The sequence below is a fragment of the Crinia signifera genome, chromosome 8, assembly GCF_055691185.1.
Source record: "Crinia signifera chromosome 8, ASM5569118v1, whole genome shotgun sequence".
NCBI classification, from domain to species: Eukaryota; Metazoa; Chordata; class Amphibia; order Anura; family Myobatrachidae; genus Crinia; species Crinia signifera.
Genome location: NC_139224.1, coordinates 136730653 through 136758176, shown reverse-complemented (window position 1 = coordinate 136758176; position 27524 = coordinate 136730653). Strand labels below are relative to the sequence as shown.

At 47.9% G+C, this 27524-nt stretch overlaps 1 long non-coding RNA gene across 1 annotated transcript in view; it reads left to right on the top strand.

The window, feature by feature from the left end:
- The first annotated feature begins 9651 nt into the window (after positions 1-9651).
- LOC146027105 (uncharacterized) overlaps positions 9652-27524 on the top strand; it is a 32405-nt gene continuing 14532 nt past the window's right edge. Inside the window, exons 1-2 of the long non-coding RNA XR_014454671.1 lie at positions 9652-9709; positions 11885-11985. This is a non-coding gene — a long non-coding RNA (uncharacterized LOC146027105). The remainder of the gene's footprint in view (positions 9710-11884; positions 11986-27524) is intronic.

Sequence of the window (27524 nt, the reverse complement as noted above, 5' to 3'; positions counted from 1 at the left end):
TGTGTAGGAAGTAGTTAGTGTATGGGGGAATTATTTGAATCAGTGGATTAATAAGATGTGCCATATGTGTAAGGTGCTTTACTGTGGCAATATGTGTATATGGTGTATTACTACGTATAAGGGTACGACTGTGGAGGTTGAGCACAGTGGCATAACTATGAAAGGTGCAGGATATGCGGCTGCTATGGCGCCCTTAATGTTTGTAGGACCCACCGCTCCCCTGCCACATACCCTCCAACATTTGAAGGGCAGAAATAGGTACACATTCAGAAAGGGGGCATGGCCATGTGGAAGGGGGCGTGTCACAACACAAAAGGGGCGTGACATTACACAACACATCGTAATTCCCGTTACACATTTTAGTAAACGCCGTAATGCCAATTACACATAAGGTCACACACCGTAATGCCTATTACACATTGTACAACACATCGTGATGCCCATTACATACTAAATAACAAACCATAATGCCCATTACATATTTGATGCATAAATGCTGCTTACCTACATGCTCATTGCTAGAGGGTTCTTTCTTGATGCCAGGGCTTCATGTTTGATGTCAAGGAGGATTTGGCTTCATGCTTGTTGCCAAGAGGGAGTGCATGGCATGTTGCGAAGGGGGAATATAATGCTATAATGCCGATTGCAAAGGGTGGGGGACTTGCTCGTTGCCAAGGGGGGGGGGGGAGAAAATGCTGTTGTCAAGGGGAGGAATTGCTCGTTGTCAAGGGGGGGAGAAAATGCTCTTGTCAAGGGGGGGGTTTTGCTCGTTGTCAAGGGGGAGCCGCCGGACACACACAATTTAATCAAATGATAGCCGGGCAGAGAGAGCAGGCTGTGCGCGCTGCCCGGCTGTATAGTGTAAGCACTGCAGCGGCAACATCCTCGTCCCTGACCCTCACTATTTTAAATTCTCCCGCTGGGCGCCGCGGCCGCGAGCCAATAGGAGGTCGCGGTCAGACAGCCAATCATGAGCGGCTGCTAGACCGCGACCTCCTATTGGCTCGCGGCTGTCCACGGCACTGACTCCAGCCTGAGCCTAGGGAGAAAGAGCCTGCCCTGGGCTAGGCCTTGAATTACGCGGCAGAGATTATGCTGCTGCTGCCGCCGCTTTAGGTAAGCAGAGGGCAGAAACTAAATCCAGCCGGGCAGCGCACAGACAGCTAACTGCTGTCTGTGCGCTGCCCGGCTCTGAATTCGGTACATTCGGTACATGTTTAATTTGCCGGTACAGACCGTAAAAAAACGGTAATGTACCGGCAAATTCGGTACTGTTGGAGGGTATGCTGCCACAGTGCCTCACCAACCGCTGACCTCACCGCACGTCACTGGGCAACGTGGGGGAGAGGGGGGTGGTCTTCTTTTAGGGATGCCAATCCCGGGAATCCCGGGATTGAGCATTTTTCAATCCCGGTTTCCGGGATTGGAAAAATGCCCCGGGATTGTCATCCCTACCCGTGAGGTCCTGAAACTGTCCCTGGTCCTATGAATAGCGGGTGTGAGATCTGTGTGCACAAGTCACAGAGAAGGTTAATCTCTGCAGCTGTTGCTCTTAGTTACATTGTTGCAGAAGCTGAGCTGGGAGCTGTAACCATGGACCAGCTGCACTCATTTCTCCTGTATATAACACAGCATCAGGGCCAGGCCTCCACTTAAAATAGGCCCACCCTTGTGGCAGCATGATGATCACCAGGCAGAATAGCGCTGCCTCTTCCTGCCTCTTGTACTTCCTGGTAAGACTCTGAGACAGTCAGAGGCTCCGCCTCCCAGACGAGGAGGGGCAGTCTCACTGAGAGAATGGTGGTCGCAGTAGGGGGTCTCTGGGGGAGTGTGTCACTGGCCCTGACTACTTAAAAAGGATTCTTGCAGTGTAATTTGTCCCACGGAGAGACACAGGAACGAGGAGCTGCCAATACTGTCACTGTAAGTTATGAAGAACATTCAGTTATATTGTGTCTGTGTAATTACACCATGTAGGCATCTGTATATGTGTTAGTGTATAGGTGTCTGTGTAATGGTAACGTGTATCTGTAACTCTGAATCTATGTGTCTGTGACTACATGACGATGTAGAGTGTGGGAAGTCGGTTCTGGCAGGCACTGTGACACTGTATAACAGGGCAGGCACTCTCTGTAATAAGGCGGTCACTGTGACACTTTCTGTAATAATGCGGGCACCTCGACACTCTCTGTACGAAGGCGTGCACTGCGACACTTTCTGAAAGAAGGCAGGCACTGTGACACTTTCTGTAATAAGGCGAGCACTGCGACACTCTCCGTAATAAGGCGGGAACTGCGACACTCTCTGTAAGAAGGTGGGCACTGCAACACTTTCTGTAATAATGCGGGCACTGCGACACTCTGTACGAAGGCGGGCACTGCAACACTTTCTGAAAGAAGGCAGGCACTGCGACGCTCTCTGTAATAAGGCGGGCACTGCGACACTCACTGTAAGAAGGCGGGCACTGTGACACTCTCTGTAAGAAGGCAGGCATTGCAACACTACATAAAAAGGCAGGCACTGTGAAACTCTGTAATTATTTATTCATGAACAGTTTCTTATATAGCGCATACATATTGAGCATCGCTTTGGGACTGTGATACTCTGTAATAAGGCGGGCACTGCGACACTCTCTGTAACACTGTGTAATAAGGCATGCACTGTGAAATTGTCTGTAATAAGGCGGGCACTGCGACACTCTCTGTAATAAGGTGGGCACTGGGACACTCTCTGTAATAAGGTAGGCAATGCACCACTCTCTATGTAATAAGGAGGGCACTCTGACACTGTCAACACAATAAGGAGGGCACTCTGACACTGTCAACACACTGCAACACTTTCTGTAATAATGCGGGCACTCCGAGACTGTAATAAGGAGGGCACTGTGACACTGTTTAAGTATGCGGGCACTGCAACACTTACTGTAATAATTGCTTGCACTGCGACACTCTGTAATAATGCGGGCACTGCGACACTTTCTGAAAGAAGGCAGGCACTGTGACACTTTCTGTAATAAGGCGAGCACTGCGACACTCTCCGTAATAAGGCGGGAACTGCGACACTCTCTGTAAGAAGGTGGGCACTGCAACACTTTCTGTAATAATGCGGGCACTGCGACACTCTGTACGAAGGCGGGCACTGCAACACTTTCTGAAAGAAGGCATGCACTGCGACGCTCTCTGTAATAAGGCGGGCACTGCGACACTCACTGTAAGAAGGCGGGCACTGTGACACTCTCTGTAAGAAGGCAGGCATTGCAACACTACATAAAAAGGCAGGCACTGTGAAACTCTGTAATTATTTATTCATGAACAGTTTCTTATATAGCGCATACATATTGAGCATCGCTTTGGGACTGTGATACTCTGTAATAAGGCGGGCACTGCGACACTCTCTGTAACACTGTGTAATAAGGCATGCACTGTGAAATTGTCTGTAATAAGGCGGGCACTGCGACACTCTCTGTAATAAGGTGGGCACTGGGACACTCTCTGTAATAAGGTAGGCAATGCACCACTCTCTATGTAATAAGGAGGGCACTCTGACACTGTCAACACAATAAGGAGGGCACTCTGACACTGTCAACACACTGCAACACTTTCTGTAATAATGCGGGCACTCCGAGACTGTAATAAGGAGGGCACTGTGACACTGTTTAAGTATGCGGGCACTGCAACACTTACTGTAATAATTGCTTGCACTGCGACACTCTGTAATAATGCGGGCATTGCGACACTCTATGTCAGTGTTTTTCAACCACTGTGCCGTGGCACACTAGTGTGCCTTGAGCTGTTCTCAAGTGTGCCCCCAGATATAGAGATGCCCACACCAGTTTATAGGCACCACCAGTTCAACTGTTATTTACCAGCCTCTTCTTTTCATGTAAAGGGCCAAGGTATTCTATTTTTGTTACCTGTGGGGACCAGTGTGATTGTTTTTATATGGGGGCCATTAGGTTTTTTTTTTTTCCGGTGGGGGCCAAAGTGTTTTGCCCTGTGGGGATCTCATGGTGTGCCTTGGCAATTTTTAAATCTTGTTTAGTGTGCCGCAAGGTAAAAAGGTTGAAAATCACTGCTCTATGTAATAAGGTGGGTACTTCAACACTCTGTGTAATAAGGTGGGCACTTCAACACTCTATGTAATAAGGTGGGCACTGCGACATTCTCTGTGTAATAAAGCGGGCACTGTAACACTATGGGGGTGTCACATTTCGTGAGCTTGCTGAAGCACCAGCCGGAGTGTAACGGAGGCTGGGTGCTTTAATGTAGGGCTATTGCATGAACGACAGAATGGAGTGAAGCAATTGAATATATTTAAACCTTTTTTAACCCCTTCCCGACATTTGACGTACATTTACGTCATGGCCGGGATGTACTTCCCGACACATGGCATAAATGTACGTCATGGCTTTAAACTGTCACCGCGTCTATAGACGCGGTGACAGTTTAAACATGTCTGCTGTCCCTGACAGCAGACATGTCCCTGCATGCCCAGGGGGGGCTGCGATGCCGCCCCCCCCGTCGGCGATCGCTGTGATTGGCTGTTCAAATGTGAACAGCCAATTACAGCGTTTTCTGTGTACCGGCGAATAACGTTCATGCATGCGCACAGCGTCTATTCTATTAGATTGGGGGGTCTCCCAACTGCCACCCCCCGCAGCAGGACAATGCCTGCCGCGGGTGGGACAGCGGGACAGGACCCGAAAATTGGGACTGTCCCTCTGTAATCGTGACAGTTGGGAGGTATGGAACACCAGTTTGGGGCAGGATAATGTGATAGCACTGAATACAGGGTGTGAGATCCCTGTGCAGCTGTCATAGAGAGGGTTAATCTCTGCAGCTCATTGTTACATTGTTGCAGAATCTGAGCTGGGAGCTGTAACCATGGACCAGCTGCAGCTTACTAATCACTCCTGCACATAACACAGCATCAGGGCCAGACGAACAATGGGCAGCTCCAGACCTCCACATAAATAGGCCCATCACCATGGCAGCGTGATGATCACCAGGCAGACACCACAGTCACATGGATGAACATAAAGTATTGCAACTTGTCCGCCACCCATTCACAGTGTGTGTTCGCACGCACTGGCTGCGAATGGAAGTTTTACATAAACATCCATTCGCAGCCTGCGGGGTAACACCCACATCGCCGACCATTGAATGATGTGGAACGTGCACACACATCTAAGGTTCCCAATCTGAGGGAAGAGGGTGGGCAGCTGACATCCGGTGATGTCAGCTGCCGCCCATCGCACCAGCTTCATCGGTGCATTAACATGAGAACACCCAACGTTCTCATGGAAACACGCATGGAAGGCTGGGCATTCCCATATGCTAATGAGCCGCCCCTGCCCTCCGGCTGCAAGGTTGGGTGCGTGCACAGTTTGATCGCCGTGGGTGCATGCACCCAGCACATGCATTAAAATGCACATGCGCAAACAACAAACATCTGCCCTGTGGAAACGCGGCCTTGCGAATGCACCTGAATAAGGTCCATAGTGTATAGGTCTCATAGTGTGTACACACGGGGCGATATGGCTTCCGATGTTGCCGATATAGTGAACATCGGAAGCCATATCGCATGCAGATCACATGCTTTTCTAGGGCTTGCGAGCCCGATGCGCTGCCGATGCGTGCTCCCGTGTGAGCGCAAATCGGCAGTGAAATAGAGAGGGCAGCCAAGACTATATACTGCAGATCTGCACTATGTAGTCTAAATTGTCACTCTGCATGCCGTGCGATGCGAGTCCCGATAAGATCTGATCGTATCGGGATTCGCATCTCACGGCATATCCTGCTGTGTGTACACACCATTACATGGTATTGGCCTCCACTTCTCATAATAGGCCCTTGAACAGCTCCAGGCCTATGAGGCCCTACATCTGGGCCTGTATGGCGGATGTAGGTGTAATGTGTTCCCCTGCTATGGCATTGTGCGGTGCTGGTTACTGGTACTCCATGCTGATTTCCCCCTAACTGCCCAGTACCGGAATGTGTGGCTGGTTATGAAGGTTGGATATGGTTGTTAGGTTGGCCTTTATTAGGTAGGCATACTGTACATTGGGTCGACACTGTTAGGTCGTCACCTATATAATATCGTCATGGCCTAGGTCAGCAGGGACTTTAGGTCGATATGATAAAGGTCAATATAAAGATGGTCGACATGTTTTGTTTTACACTTATACAGTTTTCATATTGACGTAAGTCAGCATAGACACACACACACACACAAAAAATGTTGACCTTTTTCATGCCGACCTAAAGTCCCCGTTGACCTAAGCTATGTCAACCTTTCATAGGTGTTGACCTATGGCCTGCCAACCTAACTGTGTCGACCCAATGTATGTCAACCCAAATTGGGTCAACCCAACGACCCATACCCATGAAAGGAGAGACAGAGATCTATGCAGTGTTTTCCCCAAACCCTACTGCCTCAGGCAGGTGTAGCTACAGGTGGGATACTGTCATTAGGTCGACAAGCATTGGGTCGACACCATTAGGTCAACATGCAGAAAGGCCGACATGGGTCTAGGTCCACATGGGTCTGGGTCGACATGGGTCTAGGTCAACAGGTCATTAGGTCAACACAAACATTAGGTCAACATGGGCAAGGTTGACAGTGAAAAGGTCGACATTGTGTTTTTCACAGTTTTTTGAGCCGACATGCGCCAACAGGCGGTATTGTGTGCCGAGCGTAGCCCGAAGCGAGGAGACGCGGTGCTACGGTTCAGTGTCCATGTTTTCTGTGTAGAAATTTGGGTAAAAAAAGAATGAAAACCCAATGTCGACCTTTGACTGTTGACCTTGCCCATGTCGAACTACTGACCTGTCAACCTAGACCCATGTTGACCTTTCTGCATGTCAACCTAATGGTGGCGACCCAATGCTTGTTGACCATTCTCTTGTAGACCTACTGATCCATACCCCATAAGTTGTCCATAGATTTTTTAAGATGATTTTTGTTAAATTTAAAATCAACTGTTTAATGCAGTAGTAATACTGCGCTGTATATACTGTACGTACCTAATGTGTTTTTAATGAAGTGGTTCCTACATGGGGCGGTATTCAATGAGCCTGATTCGCCATGTTTTTATGGCGAATTTGTGCTGTTTGGCGAATTTTTGACTAAAACGGTGAATCACCCCATTCAATGACCACATGGCGAATACATTTGAAGGTTTTTTTCGCCATGATTCACCGAGTAGCAATCGCGTTCTTTTTATGTAGAAGTGGAAGGTGAACTTTTAAAATAAAGTGTTTTGTTTTTTACATTTGGTGTCAAAAAATCTGGAATTTTATTCTGAGGAGGGGCATGCAATTTTATTCATGTGCTGTAAGCACATGAATATATATTTAATTTAAAAAAAAATATATATATTTTTTATTTTTTACACAGCAGCCAGCAGGGGGCGCCGGAGCCGAGCCGCTCATTACATATTCATATATTCACTGCACCCGATCGTTACTGTGCTGCCTGGCACCCGGGGAGAATCCCGACTGCTCCCTCGTGGGGGTCCATGGCCCCCATAGAGGGAGAAAAAAAACAGGTGGTGAGCGCAGCTCGCTACCGTGCCCGCAGCGTGGCGAGCGCAGCGAGCCCGCAAGGGGCTTCATTGCACTCCCCACGCTGTGCAGTCGGGATTCCGACGTCTGACTAATGACTGTCGGAATCCCGACTGTCGGGTTTTTATACCACACCCATATTATTTTATCCCAGTTACTGATACTTGGTAGCCGTGGGCCAGCAGCTTCTTCTCTAACTGTTCAGTCATGTATATGTAACGCAGAGTTGCCTACCCTCCCGGAATGGCTGGGAAGGTCCCGAAAATCGTGTCCCCCTGCCGGGCCCCCCGGACAGGTGGGCAACACTCCCAGATACCGGCAGACCCCCGCATTTACCCGGTGGCAGAGTTTTACATTTAAAATGGTCGGCGGAGGGGGCGGGGCTAAATATGCAAATCGCCGTTATTTAGCCCTGCCCCTTACTCAGAGACCCACAAATTGCAGGATTTGCATTACTGGGGGCATGGACTAATGATCTCTCCATCAGCCCCGCCCCCCAGAAGTGCTGCTGACAGTCTCCTTTCCAGGGTTCTCCCGGAGAGGAGACTGTAAAAGTCAGCAACCCTGAAGTAACGTAAGAAATCTCTCCATGTGTAGGCCCCATAACAGTATGTGGCCTGAGGAGGTGACTGTCACTTTCAATATCATCCTTAAAGCAGCAGCACGCAGACTAGTGATGTCCCCTAGAAAATGATGTAAGACCATCTCTATCAGTGTGTGGTGCACTGCTGTATCTCCTGGGCTCCTACTGTATATTACCCATGTTTGTTTGGCCTGAGGCAAACTAAGGCAAATCCTTGAGAATTGCCCCATAATTCTGGTAAAATCTGGGGTCAATATAATTTGTCCATATAAATAATCCAATGATTTGACAATGATTTGTTATATTGATTTGGTTTATAGTTTTCAGATGCAGATTTAGTGGAGGAATTCAATTGTCGGTGAATGCATCCGTCCTGCCAGATCAGGGCAGCAATAGCCGTGCTTTATGGCAGCCTGATCCCATGGCATGACTTGAGGAATATGCACCTGGTATGGAAACAAGTAGGTGAGGAGGGATTACCAGAGCGCTGTTATGGGGTGTACACACGGTGCAATATACTTTCTATTCAATCCCGAATAAATTGGGATCGGATCGAATGTTGCGAGTACACATTCGATTTAGACTGTAAAGTACAGATCTGTACTATATGGTCTTGCCGCACAGTCTATTTTTCTATTTGATTTCGATGCCACGGTGCCGCGTATTGGGGATCGAATGAAAATCTAATACGTTAAATTTCTGTTCGATTTGAAGCAAAAATCGAATAGCAAAATAGACATAAAGCGCGCCCCCTGGGAAACGGAGCCTTCCTCCGGTCCCCACCGCCTCCCCCACCTTCGCCCTTGCCGCCCCGAGCGCCCCCTAACCCTGCCCGTCTGAAGCGGAGATGGGAAGGGACACGCAGCATCCCTGCCGAGAGACTGGGACGCGCGTGCGTGTGAGACACACGCGTGTCCCAGTTCAGTGAAGCCCCTGCCGCCAGCGCTCGCCAGCGGGGAGGGTCTGGCGAGCCCCGGCCAAGGATGGCAGGGGCTCCATCTGTAATCGAACCGTGTGCACGCCCTATTAGACTCTGAGCCTGGCGGGTAACCTGCCGGGTAACTCTGAGGATTCAGATGAAATCCCGGCGGTCGGGATCCCGGCATTCAAAATCCCGACGCCGGAATCCCGACCGCCAAAATCCCGACAAGGGGGGGACGTGGACGTGGACACCCACGGAGGGAGAAACTGTCGGGATTCCGGCGGTCGGGATTTCGGCAGTCGGGATTCCGGCGTCGGGATTTAAACTGCATCCCAACTCTGAGCCTGGCGGGTAACCTGGGGGCACCTGATGTACTGTACATGTTACTGTTGTGATTACGTTACCTTTTTCTATAGTAGACTATGCAACTAGTCAGAGTCCAATTCACTCCTGCACTTTATGTTTTTATTCTTCTGCACTTTGATAAATACTGTTTAAACTAGTTTTCTCCATTTGTTTCATAGGAGTTGCTGCTGAATGGTGACGGTGTGATTCCCAATATTGGCCTCACCCGAATAGGATGTAATCCTCTCTGTGGATGCGCAATTGTCAGCCATAAAACATAGCGCATGTCCTCTGGTAGGAGACTCCACCTGACCTGCTTGGGGTTGTACTTAGAATGATGCTGTTATACACTAGGGCAGTGGCTCCCGAACATCATGGCGCCCTAGATAATCACATGCTTTTTGCGTCACCCCTAGACCAAAGGTTTCCTATTGAGATATTTCACAAAGAATATTAAGTAATTTGTGTTTATATGTCATTCTTAGGTTCACTTATGTGATGAGGGACAGGATTCTCTTCTGTCTGTCCACACATCTGGATTTTCCTAACACACTGACCATAAATAATTGAAGTTTTTCCTGGACCCCCAACCCAAGTCAACCCTGAAAGTGTCCTGAGGCCCCCAGGGTGCCACGGCACACAGTTTGGGAACCACTGCACTAGGGAGTTTTGCTTCTCCTCTCTTGGAGCGTCTAAGATCGGGGGAATGATATCACTGAAGATTACATTTTGAAGAATTAAATTGCAGGACATTTTATCAAGCTAGTGCTGACAGATGCTTTGGTGTAATTGTTCCCATAGTGTGCCCAGGGCTGTGTACGCAGCTTTACCAAATGTTGGTCAGTAATTGGATGCAGTCAAAATCCCGACATGGTCAAAATCTTGAATGGGTCAAAATCCCGACAAGGACAAAATCCCGACATTAATATCCCGACAAGGTCAAAATACCGACATATAGAATGTACAGGTGAAACCTTGCGACCTGTCGACTCAAAGTCATGTTGACTTTTTCACCTGTGCATTCTATATGTCGGGATTTTAAATGTCGGGATTTTGTCCTTGTCGGGATTTTAAATGTCGGGATTTTGTCTGTCGGGATTTCATAGTGAATCCTCAGTAATTTCAGCATTGTATAGCGGGGCGGGGACAGGATACTCTTCCGACACAGATTTACAGCACCATATTACAGAGCCGCGGTGGCCAATTTGTGTATTCTGAAGGTTATCCAGATAAGGAACGGTCACTAGGTCGACCACAGGAAGGTCGACATATACTGGGTCAACCATTGAAGGTCAACAACCTCAAAAGGTTGACATGGGTTTAGGTCGACACAAGAATTAGGTCAACATGGGGAAGGTCGACAGCCAAAAGGCCAATGTTTATTTGTTATATTTTTAGCTGACATGTGCCGACATGCGGATTTTCATGCCCTACCATCCACTAAGGCGTGCAGGGAGAATAAAATAGTGTGCCAAGCGTAACGAGGCACCGTGCCCGAAGTATGGTGAGCACAGCCAGCCATGCGAGGGGACGCGATGCACCGATACGGTGTCCATGTCCACTGTGTCGACCTTTTGAAAACCCCATATCGACCTTTTGAGTTTTATTGTAGATCTAGACCAAGAATAGTAATAAAATATTAGGACAGAACAAGGGTGACATGTACATTAAATACGGGGTTTATAGGCAACTTGTAATCCCTGTGGACAGATTGCCAGACTCCAATGTCCAGAAAGCCGATCTGCTTCATTGTGCGGACACTGAGGTCTGTGGGAACCTGATACTAATCCTGACCACCCGACTAATTCATTCAGAGTATTGGTACAAGTTTGGGTCACCGCAAGAATCACACTAGTGTAATAGTACGTCTGCAAGTATCCCAACACCCCATATTCCATTTGTTATGGCATTGTGTATTCCTGGAATTAGAAATGTATTCACATCACAGGATGAGAGATCATGCTCTTTATAATATATGTAATATAGGAGCAAAAAATAAACCAGAGAAATAAGGGTGATGGGTACAATAGATAGAATTTATTATAAAAAGAAGTTTTACAAATATTGAGAGAGCATGTAAACTTCCTAGCAGATGTTATTTCAATAATAAAAGATCTGTGAGTAGCGATGTCTTCTACCATCCTGGACAGGGGGCGTTCCATGCTGCAGTATGCAGGGGACAGAGGACCTTGGCTCCAGCACATTGGATCTGGCAGTACCGTCAGCTGCCCACAAACATCTATGGGACCAGGGCATGTGCAAATATACTGGTTTCTAGGGTCTGCATTACTCATTATTTTGTATACACTGAAGCCTATTTAGCAAGATGTCAATTTATTAATTCCTGCAGGAGATAATAAACTACAGATCCCAGGGTAAACTGGCACTTGTGGTTCTCTAGTTTTATTGATATAAATACACATGCAAAAGTGTTTTTTATTTTTCTGACAAAATGTTTATTTACTCAAGGCATACAGAAGTATACAGACACTGCCCGCTTGCCTCTGTGACATCACAAGTTGGAGAGCGACAGAAGTTGGCTGGTTTACACTAATGATAAAGTTTGTTAGGTATGTGGAGCAGCACAGAACATAAAAGTTGGATGGTTGGAGCAGTGGCGTAACTATATATTTTGCTCCCCCAAGCCAAAAAAGTTGTGGCGCCCCCCCCCCACTAACTATACATATATATATATATATATATATATATATATATATACATATACACACATACACAGACAGACAGACAGACAGACAGACAGACAGACACACACACACACACACAGACACAGGGATCCAGAAAAAATGACAGTGGGGGCACTACAATAAATAAATGGGGGGGCAGTTTCGTGCAGGTTCCTAGAAAAGTGTGTATGGTCTAATAAAACGGGTTGTGGACTCCAAGGAAATACTGTTCCCAGGAGCCACAAATTAATTTTCATCATTCCGGGTGCATGGGATACAGTTCTAGCTGGGGACAGATGGGTATATGCTGGGCAGAGAGAGGGAAACAGATGTGGGGAGAGGGGAGATAGATGCTGCGCATGGGGCAGATGCTGGGTAGAGAGAGGGTGGTACAGATGTCGGGCAGGAAGAGGGGGACAGGTGATGGGCAGGGAGGTGGTACAGATGCTGGACAGAGAGAGGGGGAGAGATGCTGGGGATGGAGAGGGACAGACAATGGACAGAGAGAGGAAGACAGGTGCTGGGAAGAGGGAGGGGGGATGAATGGTGGGCAGAGAGAGGGGTGGTTTGCAGGGAGTGGGGGGAGGGATGGTTGACAGTGAGAGGGGGAACGGATGGTGGGCAGAGAGAGGAGATGGATGGTGGGCAGACAGAGGCCGGATGGTGGACAGGGAGAAGGGGTACGGAGGGAGAGGAGGGGGGCAGATGCTGGGCAGGCATAGGGGGGAGAGAGAGGATATCCAGTGAGTCGGCGGGCAGATACTGGGCAGGTAGAGTGGGGACAGATATTGGGCAGGGAGTGGGGTAGGCACTGGGATGAAACACAGGACTGGGGGGCGGGCATAGACGGACTACCTCATACATACATACATACATACATACATACATACATACATACATACATACATACACTGCCTCCCTGATACATACAGATACATACAGTACATACATACACTGCATCCCTCATACATACATACATACATACATACAACCATCCATACACTACCTACCTCATGCATGCATACATACATACATACATACATACATACACTGACTTCCTTATGCATACATACACTGCCTCCCTCATACATACATACATACACTGACTTCCTTATGCATACATAAATACATACACTGCCTCCCTCATACATACATACAACCATCCATACACTACCTACCTCATGCATGCATGCATGCATGCATGCATACATACATACATACATACATACACTGACTTCCTTATGCATACATACATACATACATACATACATACATACACACACTGCCTCCCTCATACATACATACATACACTGACTTCCTAATGCATACATACACTGCCTCCCTCATTCATACATACATACATACAACCATCCATACACTACCTACCTTGTGCATGCATACATACATACATACATACATACATACACTGACTTCCTAATGCATACATACATACATACATACATTCATACTCTGACTTCCTTATGCATACATACATACATACATACATACATACACTGACTTCCTTATGCATACATACATACACACACTGCCTCCCTCATACATACATACATACATACATACATACATACATACACTGCACCCTCATGCATACATACATCCATATGTCCCCAAAATGACATCCATACATATATCCCAAGATATTAATAATATTGTAACATACCACTGGCGCTGGGTAGGGGCCTGCCAGCAGCAGCACTAGGGAGACCAGCAGCAGGTGTTTGTCGGGGCCAGCTTTATTGTCCCCTGGCAGAGAAGAGGCAACAGCTCCAGCTCCAGGAATCCATGCTTGTTCTCAGTCAGCAGTGACTGGAGGGAGGAGGCGGGGCTCAGAACTGCAGCGTGGAAAGTGAAAGTAAAGTCACTTTCTCTGCTGCTGCTGCCCTTCTATGTAAGCCCCGGCTCCCTGAGTCCCGTCCAGCAGCAGCTGCTGCCTGTCACACGCTTTGACACATTAGTTAGTATGCCGGGCGCCCACCGCAGGTGGCTCCCCCAAGCAGCTGCGGGGGCTGCCTTTATTGTAGCTACGCCCCTGGGTTGGAGGAAAGTTGAGGCCCATACACACTAGGCGCTTTTGAGCTCAAAGTTGCCACTTTTTCCGTTTTGAGCTACTTTTAACTCAAAATCTCCTAGTGTGTATGGGCAGGCAATGAGCGGTGAGCGCTGATGTACCACAATACTTCACCCTGTATAACAGGATAAGTGGGAGACTGTGGAAAGTCATGTCAACTACTCTTTCTGCCAGCACTGCTTGCTTGTTGCGTCCCATTCCCCATAACCTCCTTTTCTCTATCTGCCACCCTGCCTGCTTTCTGCATCCCACTCCCCTTCACCTACTGTCTGCTGCCACTGCCTGCTCTCTACATCCCATTCAGTCACCTATTCTCCTCGATCTGCTACTACCGCCTGCTTCCTGCATCCCACTCCCCTCCTTTCCTCTATACTGCTACCACCTGCTCCCTGTGTCCCATTCCCTGTCAGTTTCTTTCCTCTCTCTGCTACTACTGCCTGCTTTCTGCATCCCTTTTTCCTCCTCTATGCCACCACTGCCTGCTTTCTGCATCACATTCCCTGTCACCCATCCTCTCTCTGCCGCCAGCACCTGCTTTCTGCATCCTATTCCCTATCTCTTCCTCTACGCTTTCTGCTGCCACCACCTACTTTCTGCATCCAGTTTCCCATCACCTTTCTCTGCACCAATGCCCCTTTCTAGCCATGATTTGGGTTGGTTTATTTTTTCATCAAAATATTAAAATGTAAAGAAAATAAAAACCTGGCCTCCAACCGTCCCCTCTAGCCAAACCATCACTCGCCTTTATTGTGTTGTTATTTCATGAAAAAATAAACTGACGCAAAAATATTAGACCTCCTGTCTTTGCTACCACCGACTGCTTCATCACTTTCCCCAGCACTTCCTTTCTTCTCTCTGCTTCCACTTCCTGCTCTCTACATCCCATTGAGTCACCTACTCTCCTCTATCTACTGCCATCGCCTGCTTCCTGTGTCCCACTCCCCTTCACCTACTGTCTGTAGCCACTGCCTGCTTTCTTCATCCCGTTGCTTGTCACATCCTCTCCACTCTCTACTTCCACCACCTGCTTCCTATTCCTATTCCCCTTTACCTACTGTCTCTGCTGCCACTGCCTTTATTCTGTGTCCCATTCACGTCACCTCCTCCCCTTGCTGCCACCACCTCCTTTCTGTGTCCCATTCCGCATCACTTACTGTCTCTGGTGCCACCTCCTGCTTTCTTCATCCCATTCTGTCACTTCTCTCTGTATTGCCACCTCCTGCTTCCTACATCCTATTCCCCTTCACCTACTGTCTCTGCTGCCACTGCCTGTTGTCTGTGTCCCATTCACTGCCACCTCCTCTCTTTGCTGCCACCACCTGGTCCCTGTGTTCTATTCACCATCACCTACTGTCTATGCTGCCACCGCCTGCGTTCTTCATCCCATTCCGTCACCTCCTCTCCTCCCTCTGCTGCCACCACCTGCTTCCTGCGTTCCATTCCCTGTCACCTACTGTCTCTGCTGCCAAAGCCTGGTTTCTTCATCCCATTCAGTCACCCCCTCTCATCTCTCTGCTGCCACTGCCTGCTTCTTGCGTTCCATTCCCAGGCACCTACTGTCTCTGTTGCCACCTCCTGCTTTCTTCATCCCATTCCATCACCTCCTCTCTCTGCTGCCATTGCCTGCTTTCTTGCATCCCATTCCCCGGCACCTACTGTCTCTGCTGCCACCGCCTGCTTTTTTTATCCCTTTCCCCTCACCTCCTCTCTTCTCTCAACCTCCACCTCCTGCTATCTTTATCCCTTACTCCATCACCTATCCTATAAAAAAAGTAAACTAACACAAAATAATTAAAATTTATCTTGATTTCTTGACTTGTGTATTTGATTTTGTATATCTTCAATATAATTTCAATACACTTTTATGATTAAAACAATTACGGTATTCAATGTTAAATTCTCTGTCACCTCCTGTCTCTGCTGCCACTGCCTGCTTTCTTCATCCCATTCCTCTCCTCTTCTTTCTTTGCTACCTCCGCCTGTAGTCTGCATCCCAATCCTCACCACCTCCTGTCTTTGCTACCTCCGCCTGCTTCATCTCCCCGTCACTGCCTCTCTTCTCTCTACTGCCACCACCTGCATTTTTCATCCCATTCTGTCACCTCCTCTATTTACTGCCACCGCCTGCTTCCTGCCTCCAATTCACAATCACCTCCTGTCTCTGATGCCACCGCCTGCTTTCTTCAATCCATTCCTCATCCTCTCCCTTCTATGCTGCCACCGGCTGTAGTCTGCATCACATTTCCCTTCACCTCCTCTCTCTGCCCATACAGCCTGTTTTCTGCATTGCATTCTCCTCCTCTCCTGCCACTGCTTACTTTTGGCATCCCATTCCCTGTCACCTCCTCTCTTCTCTCTGCGACTACTGCTTGTTTTCTGCATTCCATTCCCTAACACTATCTCTCCTCTCTCTGCTGACACCACCTGCTTTCTGCACTTCATTCCCTAACTCTTTCTCTCCTCCTTCTTTGCTGACACCACCTGCTTTCTGCGCTACATTCCCCATTGTCACCTCTTCTCCTTCTGCTGCAACCACCTGCTTCCTGCATCCCATTGCTTGCCACATTATCTCCACTCTATACTGCTACCACCTTTTTCCTTTTTCCTTTTTCCTATCTCTTCCTCAACGCTTTCTGCTGCCACGGCATACTTTCTGCATCCAGTTTCCCATCACTTTTCTCTGCACCAATGCCAATTTCTAGCCATGTTTTGGGTTACTTTATTTTTTCATAATACAACATCATAAACATATTAAAATGTAAAGAAAAAAATAAACCTGGCCTCCAACCGTCCCCACTAGCCAGACCATCACTCGCCTTTATTGTGTTGTTGTATCATGAAAAAAGAAACTGACACAAAAATATTAGACCTCTTGTCTTTGCTACCACCGACTGCTTCATCACTTTCCCCAGCACTTCCTTTCTTCTCTCTGCTTCCACTTCCTTCTCTCTACATCCCATTGAGTCACCTACTCTCCTCTATCTGCCTGCTTTCTTCATCCCGTTGCTCGTCACATCCACTCCACTCTTCACTTCAAACCACCTGCTTCCTACTTCCTATTGCCCTTCACCTACTGTCTCTGCTGCCACTGCCTGTATTCTGTGTCTCATTCACGTCACCTCCTCTCCTCTCTCTATTGCCACCGCCTGCTTCCTACATCCTATTCCCCTTCACCTACTGTCTCTGCTGCCAATGCCTGTATTCTGTGTCCCATTCACTGTTGCCTCCTCTTTGCTGCCACGGCTGCCGGACGGGGTCCCGACAGTCGGGATCCCGACAGTCATTAACCCGACGTCGGGATCCCGACTGTTAAAACACTGACGGCCGGGTTCCCGACGGCCGTCGGCTATTTTCATCGTGGGGGTCCACGACCCCCATAGAGGGAGAATAGAATAGGTAGCTCGCCACCGTGCCCGCAGCGAGCCTGCAAGGGGCTTTGTTGCACTGGCCACGCTGTCTGAGAACAGGCAGTCGGGATCCCGACGTCGGGATAATGACTGTCGGGATCCCGACTGTCGGTGAATCATACCACACCCGCTGCCACCACCTGGTCCCTGTATCCCATTCACAGTCACATACTGTCTTTGCTGCCACCGCCTGCGTTCTTCATCCCATTCCATCACCTCCTCTTCCCTCTCTGCTGCCACTGCCTGCTTCCTGCATTCCATTCTCCATCACCTACTGTCTCTGCTGCCACCGCCTGCTTTCTTCATCCCTTTCCTCTTCTCTCTTTTCTATCCTGCCACCGCCTGTATTCTGGGTCTTATTCCCCATCCCCTCGTCTCTTTTGCTGCCACCACCTGCTTTTTTTTATCCCTTTCCATCACCTCCTCTCCTTTATTTTCCGCCACTGCCTGCATTCTGCCTCCTTCTGCATCCTTTTCCCATAATGCTCTTACCAGCATCACCATCAAATACAAAGGTCTTATACTACTTGACCCGTGTGTAGCCTTTGCCACTGTAGATGACACTCATTCAAATGCTGCCACTGCCTGTAGTCTGCGTGCCATTCCCCGTCACCTAGTGTCTCTGCTGCCATCACCTGATTTCTTCATTCCATTCCATCACCTCCTCTCCTCTCTCTGCTGCCACTGCCTGCTTCCTGTGTCCCATTTCCTGACACCTACTGTCTCTGCTGCCACCACCTGCTTTCTGCATCATATTCCCTATGTCTTCCTCTGTGCTTTCTGCTGCTGCCCCCTACTTTTTGCATCCAGTTTCCAATCACCTTCTCTCTCTGCCACCACTGCCCCTTTCTAGCCATGTTTTGTGTTATTTTTTTTTTTCATAATACAACATCACAAAAATATTGAAATGAATAAAAAAAAAAACCTGGCCTCCATCCGTTCCCCCTCTAGCCAGACCATCACACGCCATTATTGTGTTGTTGTATCATGAAAAAATAAACTGACACAAAAATATTAAACCTGCTGCCACCACCTGCTTCTTCCCTGTCCCCATCACCTCCTCTCTTCTCTCTGCTGCCACGGCCTGTTCTCTATCTATCATCTACCTGTCTATCTATCTACTTACTATCTGTCTATCTATCTACCCACTATCTATCTATCTATCTATCTGCCCTAGTGAAAGTCACCAATGACCTGCTGTCAGCCAAATCCAAGGGTCACTTCTCCCTGCTTATCCTTTTGGACCTATCTGCTGCCTTTGACACTGTGGATCACCTTCTCCTCCTCCACACACTCCAAAACATTGGCCTCTCTGGCACAGTCTTCAACTGGTTTTCCTCTTACCTCTTCAACCGTTCCTTCTCAGTCTCTGCCTCTGGCTCCACCTCACCACCTTCCATCCTTCCTGTCGGGGTCCCTCAGGGTTCCGTCCTTGGCCCCCTTCTGTTCTCTCTGTACACCTCCTCTCTTTTGGTGCACGCATTAACTCCTTTGGCTTCCAATATCACCTCTATGCGGATGACACCCAAATCTACCTCTCCTCTCCTGATCTGTCCCCCACTGTTTTCTCTCAAGTTTCCAACTGCCTCTCTGCCATCTCCACCTGGATGTCTGAGCAATTTCTGAAGCTGAATATGGACAAAACCGAACTTATTATCTTTCCCCCACCCAGAGCTATGTGCCCTACTAATATCTCTATCACTGTTAACAACACCATCATCTCCCCCGTTCCCCAACTCCGCTGCCTGGGTGTCACTCTTGATTCCTCCCTCTCCTTTGCACCCCACATCCAAGCCCTGGCCCATTCTTGCCGGTTCCAGTTACGCAACATTGCTCGCATCAGGCCCTTTCTCTCACAGAGTGCAACTAAACTGATCATCCACGCATTGGTCATCTCACGGCTTGACTACTGTAATGCTCTCCTCACCGGCCTCGCTCAATCCCAACTGGCTCCTCTCCAATCTGTCCTCAATGCTGCAGCCAGGCTTATCCTCCTCTCCCGCCGCTCTAATTCTGCCACTCCCCTTCAACAAAATCTGCAATGGCTTCCATTCCCCTACAGAATCCTCTTCAAACACCTCACACTCACATACAAGGCCATCTCAAATTCCATTACTCCATATATCTCTAAACTCATCTCCATTCATACACCCTCCCGCCCTCTACGGTCGGCTGACGACTGTCGTCTCTCCTCCACCCTGATCACTGCTTCCCATGCTAGAGTACAGGACTTTGTCCATGCTGCACCCCTTCAGTGGAACGCACTCCCTCGCTCCATTAGACTCTCCCCGACCTTGCAAAGTTTCAAACGGGCACTGAAAACTCACCTATTCATCAAAGCGTACCCTTCCACTGCATAAACCAGCTGATTCTCCGACCCCTTGCCTGTTTACATCCTGCTATCTAACCACCACCCACTCGCTTGCACCTCTTGTAATCTGTCTGTCTCCCCTTTCTACTAGATTGTAAGCTCCTCTGAGCAGGGCCCTCTTCCCTCCTGTTGTCAAAGCCCACTTATCTTCACATTTCACTCACAGCTCTCCTATACTCCAACACTCAGTGACCATCTTCGTCTGCATACTCATCTCCATCATTGGCCTCTAGTTGTATGTTGATTGAGTCCTCACTACTTACTTTTAAGCTGTAATGTGTATTGATCTGTGGCGCTCTTTATTTGTACTGTATTTTTGTTATTTATTCAATGTTATGCCAAGATTTGTCTCCCTGTATTGTTCCTTTGTACGGCGCTGCGAAACACTTGTGGTGCCTTATAAATAAAATTATAATAATAATAATATCTATCTATCTAGTTATCTATTCATCCACTATCTATTTTCCCACTATCTATCTATCTATCTAATCATCCACTATCTATTTATTTATCCGCTATCTATCTATCTATCTATCTATCTATCTATCTATCTATCTATCTATTAATCCACTATCTATTTCTCCACTTTCTATCTCACTATATATCTCACTCTAATATATATGTCTTCACTATAATATCTTATATGCTTAATTTTTTTTTTGCTGCCACCGCCTGCTTCATCTCTTCCGTCACCTCTACTCTCCTCTCAACCTCCACCGCCTGCTTTCTTTATCGCATTCCTTTATCTATCTATCTATCTATCTATTCATCCACTCTCTATCTCACTATATATCTCACTCTACTACATATTTTCACTATAATTTCTTATAACATACTGTATATGCTTAAAAATGTTTCAAATGTAAATAAAAAAAAAAAATGTGCCACGCCTGCTTCATCTCTTCCGTCACCTCCTCTCTTCTCACTACTGCCACCGCCTGCATTTTTCATCCCATTCTGTCACCTCCTCTCCTCTATTTACTGCCACCGCCTATATTCTGCGTCTCATTCCCCGTCGCCTTTTCTCTTTTGCTGCAACCGCCTGCTTTCTTCATCCCATTCCTCTCCTTTCTTTGCCACCACCACCTGCTTTCTGCATCCTATTCCCAAATTGCTCTTACCAGCGTCACCATCAAATACTTGTAGTCTTATACTACTTGACCTGTGTGTAGCCTTTGCCAGAGTAGATTACACTCATTCAAATGCTGCCACTGCCTATAGTCTGCATACCATTCCCCGTCACCTAGTGTATCTGCTGCCACCGCCTGCTTTCTTCATTCCATTCCATCACCTCCTCTCCTCTGTCTACTGTCACTGCCTGCTTCCTGTGTCCCATTCCCTGTCACCTACTGTCTCTGCTGCCACCACCTGCTTTCTGTATCCTATTCCCTATGTCTTCCTCTATGCTTTCTGCTGCTGCCCCCTACATTCTGCATCCAGTTTCCCATCACCTTCTCTCTCTGCCACTTCTGCCCCTTTCTAGCCATGTTTTTTTTTTTTTTTTTTTCATAATACAACATCACAAAAATATTGAAATTAAGAAAAAAAAACCTGGCCTCCATCCGTTCCCCCTCTAGCCAGACCATCACACGCCTTTATTGTGTTGTTGTATCATGAAAAAATAAACTGACACAAAAATATTAAACCTGCTGCCACCGCCTGCTTCATCCCTGTCCCCATCACCTCCTCTCTTCTCTCTTCTGCTACGGCCTGCTCTCTACATCCCATTTAGTCACCTACTCTCCTCTTTACTGCCACTGCCTGCTTCCTGCGTCCCACTCCCCTTCACCTACTGTCTGTTGCCACCTCCTGCTTTCTTCATCCCATTCTGTCAGCTCCTCTCTCTACTGCCACCACCTGTTTCCTACATCCTATTCCCCTTCACCTACTGTCTCTGCTGCCACCGTTGGTTTTCTGTGTCCCATTCACCGTCACCTCCACTCTTTGCTGCCACCATCTGCTTCCTGTGTCCCATCCCCTGCCACCTACTGTCTCTGCTGCCACCGCCTGCTTTCTTTGTCCCATTCATTCACCTCCTCTCCTCTCTCTACTGCTGTCACCTGCTTCCTGCATCCCATTTGCCGTAACCTACTGTCTCTGCTACCACCGCATGCTTTCTTCATCCCTTTCCACATCACGTCCTCTCTTCTCTCAACCTCCACCGCCTTCTTTCTTTATTGCATTTCCCTATCTATCTATCTACCCACTATCTATCTATCATCTACCTGTCTATCTACTCACTATCTGTCTATCTATCTACCCACTGTCTATCTATTCATCCACTATCTATCTATTTACCCACTAGATGTCTATCTATCTACCCACTATCTATCTATCATCTACCTGTCTATCTACTCACTATCTGTCTATTCATCCACTATCTATCTATTTACCCACTAGATATCTATCTATCTATTAATCCACTATCTATTTATTTATCCACTCTCTATCTCACTATATATCTCACTCTAATATATATATATATATATATATATATATATATATATTTGTCTTCACTATAATTTCTTATAACTTTTATGCTTAAATTTTCTTTTGCTGCCACCGCCTGCTTCATCTCTTCCGTCACCTCCTCTCTTCTCTCAACCTCCACCTACTGCTTTCTTAATTGCATTCCTTTATCTATCTATCTATTCATCCACTATCTATTTATTTATCCACTCTATCTCACTATATATCTCACTCTACTATATCTTTTCACTATAATTTCTTATAACTTATATGCTTAAAAAAAATTCAAATAAATTTACATTTTTTTCTGCCACTGCCTGCTTCATCTCTTCCATCACCTCCTCTTCTCTCTACTGCCACGCCTGCATTTTTCATCCCATTCTGTCACCTCCTCTATTTATTGCCACCGCCTGCTTCCTGCGTCTAATTCCCCATCCTCGCCTCTCCTTTCTATGCTGCCACCACCTATATTCTGCGTCTCATTCCGTCGCCTCCTCTCTTTTGCTGGAAGGTCCTGCTTTCTTCATCCCATTCCTCTCCTTTCTTTGCCACCACCACCTGCTTTCTGCCTCCTTCTGCATCCTATTCCCAAACTGCTCTTACCAGCATCACCATCAAATACAAAGGTCTTATACTACTTGATCTGTGTGTAGCCTTTGCCACTGTAGAAGACACTCATTCAAATGCTGCCACTGCCTGTTTTCTGCGTACCATTCCCCGTCACCTAGTGTCTCTGCTGCCACCGGCTGCTTTCTTCATTCCATTCCATCACCTCCTCTCCTCTGTCTACTGTCACTGCCTGCTTCCTGTGTCCCATTCCCTGTCACCTGCTGTCTCTGCTGCCACCACCTGCTATCTGCATCCTATTCCCTATGTCTTCCTCTATGCATTCCGTTGCTGCCCCCTACTTTCTGCTTCCAGTTTCCCATGACCTTCTCTCTCTGCCACTTCTGCCTCTTTCTAGCCATGTTTTGTGTTGTTGTTTTTTTTCATAATACAACATCACAAAAATTTTGAAATGAAGAAAAAAAAAACCTGGCCTCCATCCGTTCCCCCTCTAGCCAGACCATCACACGCCTTTATTGTGTTGTTGTATTATGAAAAATAAACTGACACAAAAATATGAAACCTGCTGCCACCGCCTGCTTCATCCCTGTCCCCATCACCTCCTCTCTTCTCTCTGCTGCTACGGCCTGCTCTCTACATCCCATTTAGTCACCAACTCTCCTCTTTCCTGCCACTGCCTGCTTCCTGCATCCCACTCCCCTTCACCTACTGTCTGTTGCCACCGCCTGCTTTCTTCATCCCATTCTGTCAGCTCCTCTCTCTACTGCCACCACCTGTTTCCTACATCCTATTCCCCTTCACCTACTGTCTCTGCTGCCACCGTTTGTTTCCTGTGTCCCATTCACCATCACCTCCACTCTTTGCTGCCACCATCTGCTTCCTGTGTCCCATCCCCTGCCACCTACTGTCCCTGCTGCCACCGCCTGCTTTCTTTGTCCCATTCAGTCACCTCCTCTCCTCTCTCTACTTCCGTCACCTGCTTCCTGCATCCCATTTCCCGTAACCTACTGTCTCTGCTGCCACCACCTGCTTTCTTCATCCCTTTCCACATCACGTCCTCTCTTCTGTCAACCTCCACCTCCTGCTTTCTTTATCGCATTCCCCTATCTACCTACCCACTATCTATCTATCTATCTATCTACTCACTATCTATCTATATATTCATCCATCCACTATCTATTTATCAACTCTCTATCTCACTATATATCTTAAGCCCCCCATACACGATCCATTAATCGGATCCGTTGTGTGCTTAAACAGCACACATCGTGTCAGATCGCATCCCTTGTTCATGCTTTGTGCATGCACTGCGATCCGATACGATGTGTACCTAGTACAAAAAGTATGTGCAGCACATACTTTTTGTACCGTACTATGTGATGCGCGGGAGCACGCATCGCATAGTACAGAACGGAGCCGGCGAAAACGGAGCGTGTATGGGCTCCTTTACACTTACATGTCTTCACTATAATTTCTTATAATTTATATGCTTAACATTTTTTTTGTTGCCACCGCCTGCTTCATCTCTTCCGTCACCTCCTCTCTTCTCTCAACCTCCACCGCCTGCTTTATCGCATTCCCCTATCTATCTATTCATCCACTATCTATTTATTTATTCACTCTATATCTCACTATATATCTCACACTACTATATCTTTTCACTATCATTTCTTATAATTTATATGCTTAAAAATGTTTTGCTGATATATAGCCTCCAATTATCACCTGTTTGGGGGTCCCCTCCGCTCCTGATACCTCCACCCGACCTCCTAAGAACCTCTGGAGAGGGGAGACGGCGACTGCAGACCCGGGGTCCCCTCTGGTGGTGATTCGCTGATCGCGGCCTAGTCTGCGACAGAAGTGGGGGCCTAACTTTGTTGCCGCCACGCGAGCTCCAGTACCGCTCGGCGGCTCCAGAGAAGTGGGGAAGCGGCCCAAAAGACTCCTCATAGCCTCCCCGGGTGAGCGGACATCTGCCCAGACCCGAGGAGACCCCTTGGAGAGACCCCTGGATTATATCTTTTACTGCCAGGTTGGTGCCCGCAGCTATCTCACCTTGCCGTTCAGCCCTTGGCACTGGGGGAGCTGTAAGTGCCCCGTGCATTAGGCGGCCGCGCTGGTGGGAGACAGCAGAGTCGGGGCGGTCGCTTGCGGCCGCTTGTGGATTGCGGCCTACTCGCCCGCAGGAGCCACGGCCTTGTGTGCGTGCGAGCCAGGGGACGGGCGGGACCCGACCTCCAGGTGGGAGAGTGCGCCGGGTGTGTGGAGAGCCTGCTCCGGACACCCGGGGACGGCCGGGGGCATCTCTCCAGGGCTGAGTGTCTGGGGCGGCAGCGGGCAGATGCTTGCTGGCTGAGGCCTACACAGAAGCCAGGACCCGGGGTGACGGAGGCCTTCATTTTGACTATTACGGCAGGAGTGCTGAGGGGGAACTGCCCTAAAAATATCCAGCAGGACCACCGGTGAGTCTCTACCTACAATTGCCGACCCTATTTGGAGTAAGTTGTGGATCAGCCACATACAATCTATCACCCCCCTGCAGTGGGATCCCATAGGCAGGAGAGCAAGGTTGAAGGCTTGGGCCCATGTTACTATTATCCAGAGGAGCCCAATACGAATTACAGGGTCTGAGGAAGTCCCCAGAAAGTGTCTTCTTCCCGGGCAACGGCACCTCCTTTCTTAGAGATAATATGTAATCCCACCATGGCTCTCTAAAGTGGGGGCACCGGACGTTTCTTAGACACTTCAATGATTTGTACTTTTGAGGCAGACTTAATGTAATTCTGCCAGGGGCCTGCAATTTTTCTATTCTCCTATCCGCCCTGCGTCATTAGATTGTCTTGCCTATCTCACTTCTGTAATCATTACTAACATAATGCCGTCTAGGCGTCAGAAAGCTGTACCGGGGACTTCTAAGTCTTCTTTCTTCAAACACCCGTCCCCAATCCAGGGGATTAAACTCAAGTCTCCGGTCCCAGCATCTCAACAAAAGCTTCCAATATCTAACGCCTCCTCTGAACCCATTCCGGCACCCACTTCTCCTATTCCCAACATGGGAGACAACGACCCACTAACAATTGGTGCCATGAAACAACTGCTGCAGGCTTTCAAAGCAGACATCTCGCAGGAACTCAAAGCAGCTTTTCAATCATACCAACAATCTATTGACGCTGTGGAGCAACGGGTCGATCACCTAGAAACTAAAATGGGGGAGGTGGTGAAATCCCACAATGAGCTGATAGTCTTACATGAAGAATTACAGGAGGAGAATGCCATTCTACGTGGCAAGCTGTGTGACCTGGAGGACAGGTCACACAGAAACAATCTCAAGATCAGAGGGAAAACCTAGTGCAATTCGTAACTGACACATTCACAAAACTCCTACCCACGGTACACGTGTCTGATTTCCTCTTGGATCGCATTAATCGTATCCCTAAGGCTAAAAACGCTCCGCAGGGAGCCCCCCCGAGATACTTTGATGAGGTTCCATTACTTCCACATAAAAGAGCGTGTTCTGTGAGCAGCGAGATCTTCAGATGACTCTGAATCATTTGGGAGACTTACAGTTTTTTGCAGATTTCTCCGCTTCTACCCTGGCTATGAGATGGTCTTTCGCACCAATCACCAGATCCCTAAATAATGCAGACATCCCCTATTGTTGGGGCTTCCCGACAAAACTGATAGTGAGACGTAATGAGACCACAACCATTATCACATCTCCATCAGTGGGGGAGAAGATTCTAGCGGATTGGAACGTTACCCTTTGCGCGCCTTCTACCAACAGGGTGGCGCAAGACTGGTCTACAGCTAAACATAATGCTTGAATGTAAAGCATTTGCTTTTCTCAGTTCCCAGATTGCCCCTTCCTGTTGATTGTGATGGTTACTTTGGTATGTTTTGAAAAGTTGCAGTTTGGGGCCTAGTTCTCCATTTGGTGGCTCGGGCTGGGACGGGGTGTGGAACACCATCCGTTTAAATGTTCGGTCGTGGACATGGTCTGGGCCTTCCCGCCTGCCTCGGTCGGAGGATTCACCACTGGAGGGTTATTAGTGTATCTATGCTTATTATTAATATAGTTATGTTTAGCTTAGTTAGCATGTCTTATACTCTTGTTCACTCACTTCCATCCTTCATTTCCTCTTACAATGGACTGCGATATTTTCTCATGTCCTTGAGTAGGTTGTCCTAGAAGCTCAGGTCGGACTTTGCATGTTACAATAATACCATGGGTCTTCAAACTGCGGCCCTCCAGATGTTGTGAAACTACAAATCCCAGCATGCCTTGCCACAGTTTTGCTATAAGGGAGTGTTAAAACTGTGGCAAGGCATGCTGGGATTTGTAGTTTCACAACATCTGGAGGGCCGCAGTTTGAAGACCCATGCAATAATACGATTTAGTGGCACATACACACCCATCCCCAATTTGCTACCTCACTGATGTGCCATTTATATTTGCATCATCGTGTACATTACACCTATTGTCGAGACTCTTCGGTGCACCCTTGTACTAATACCCACGCCC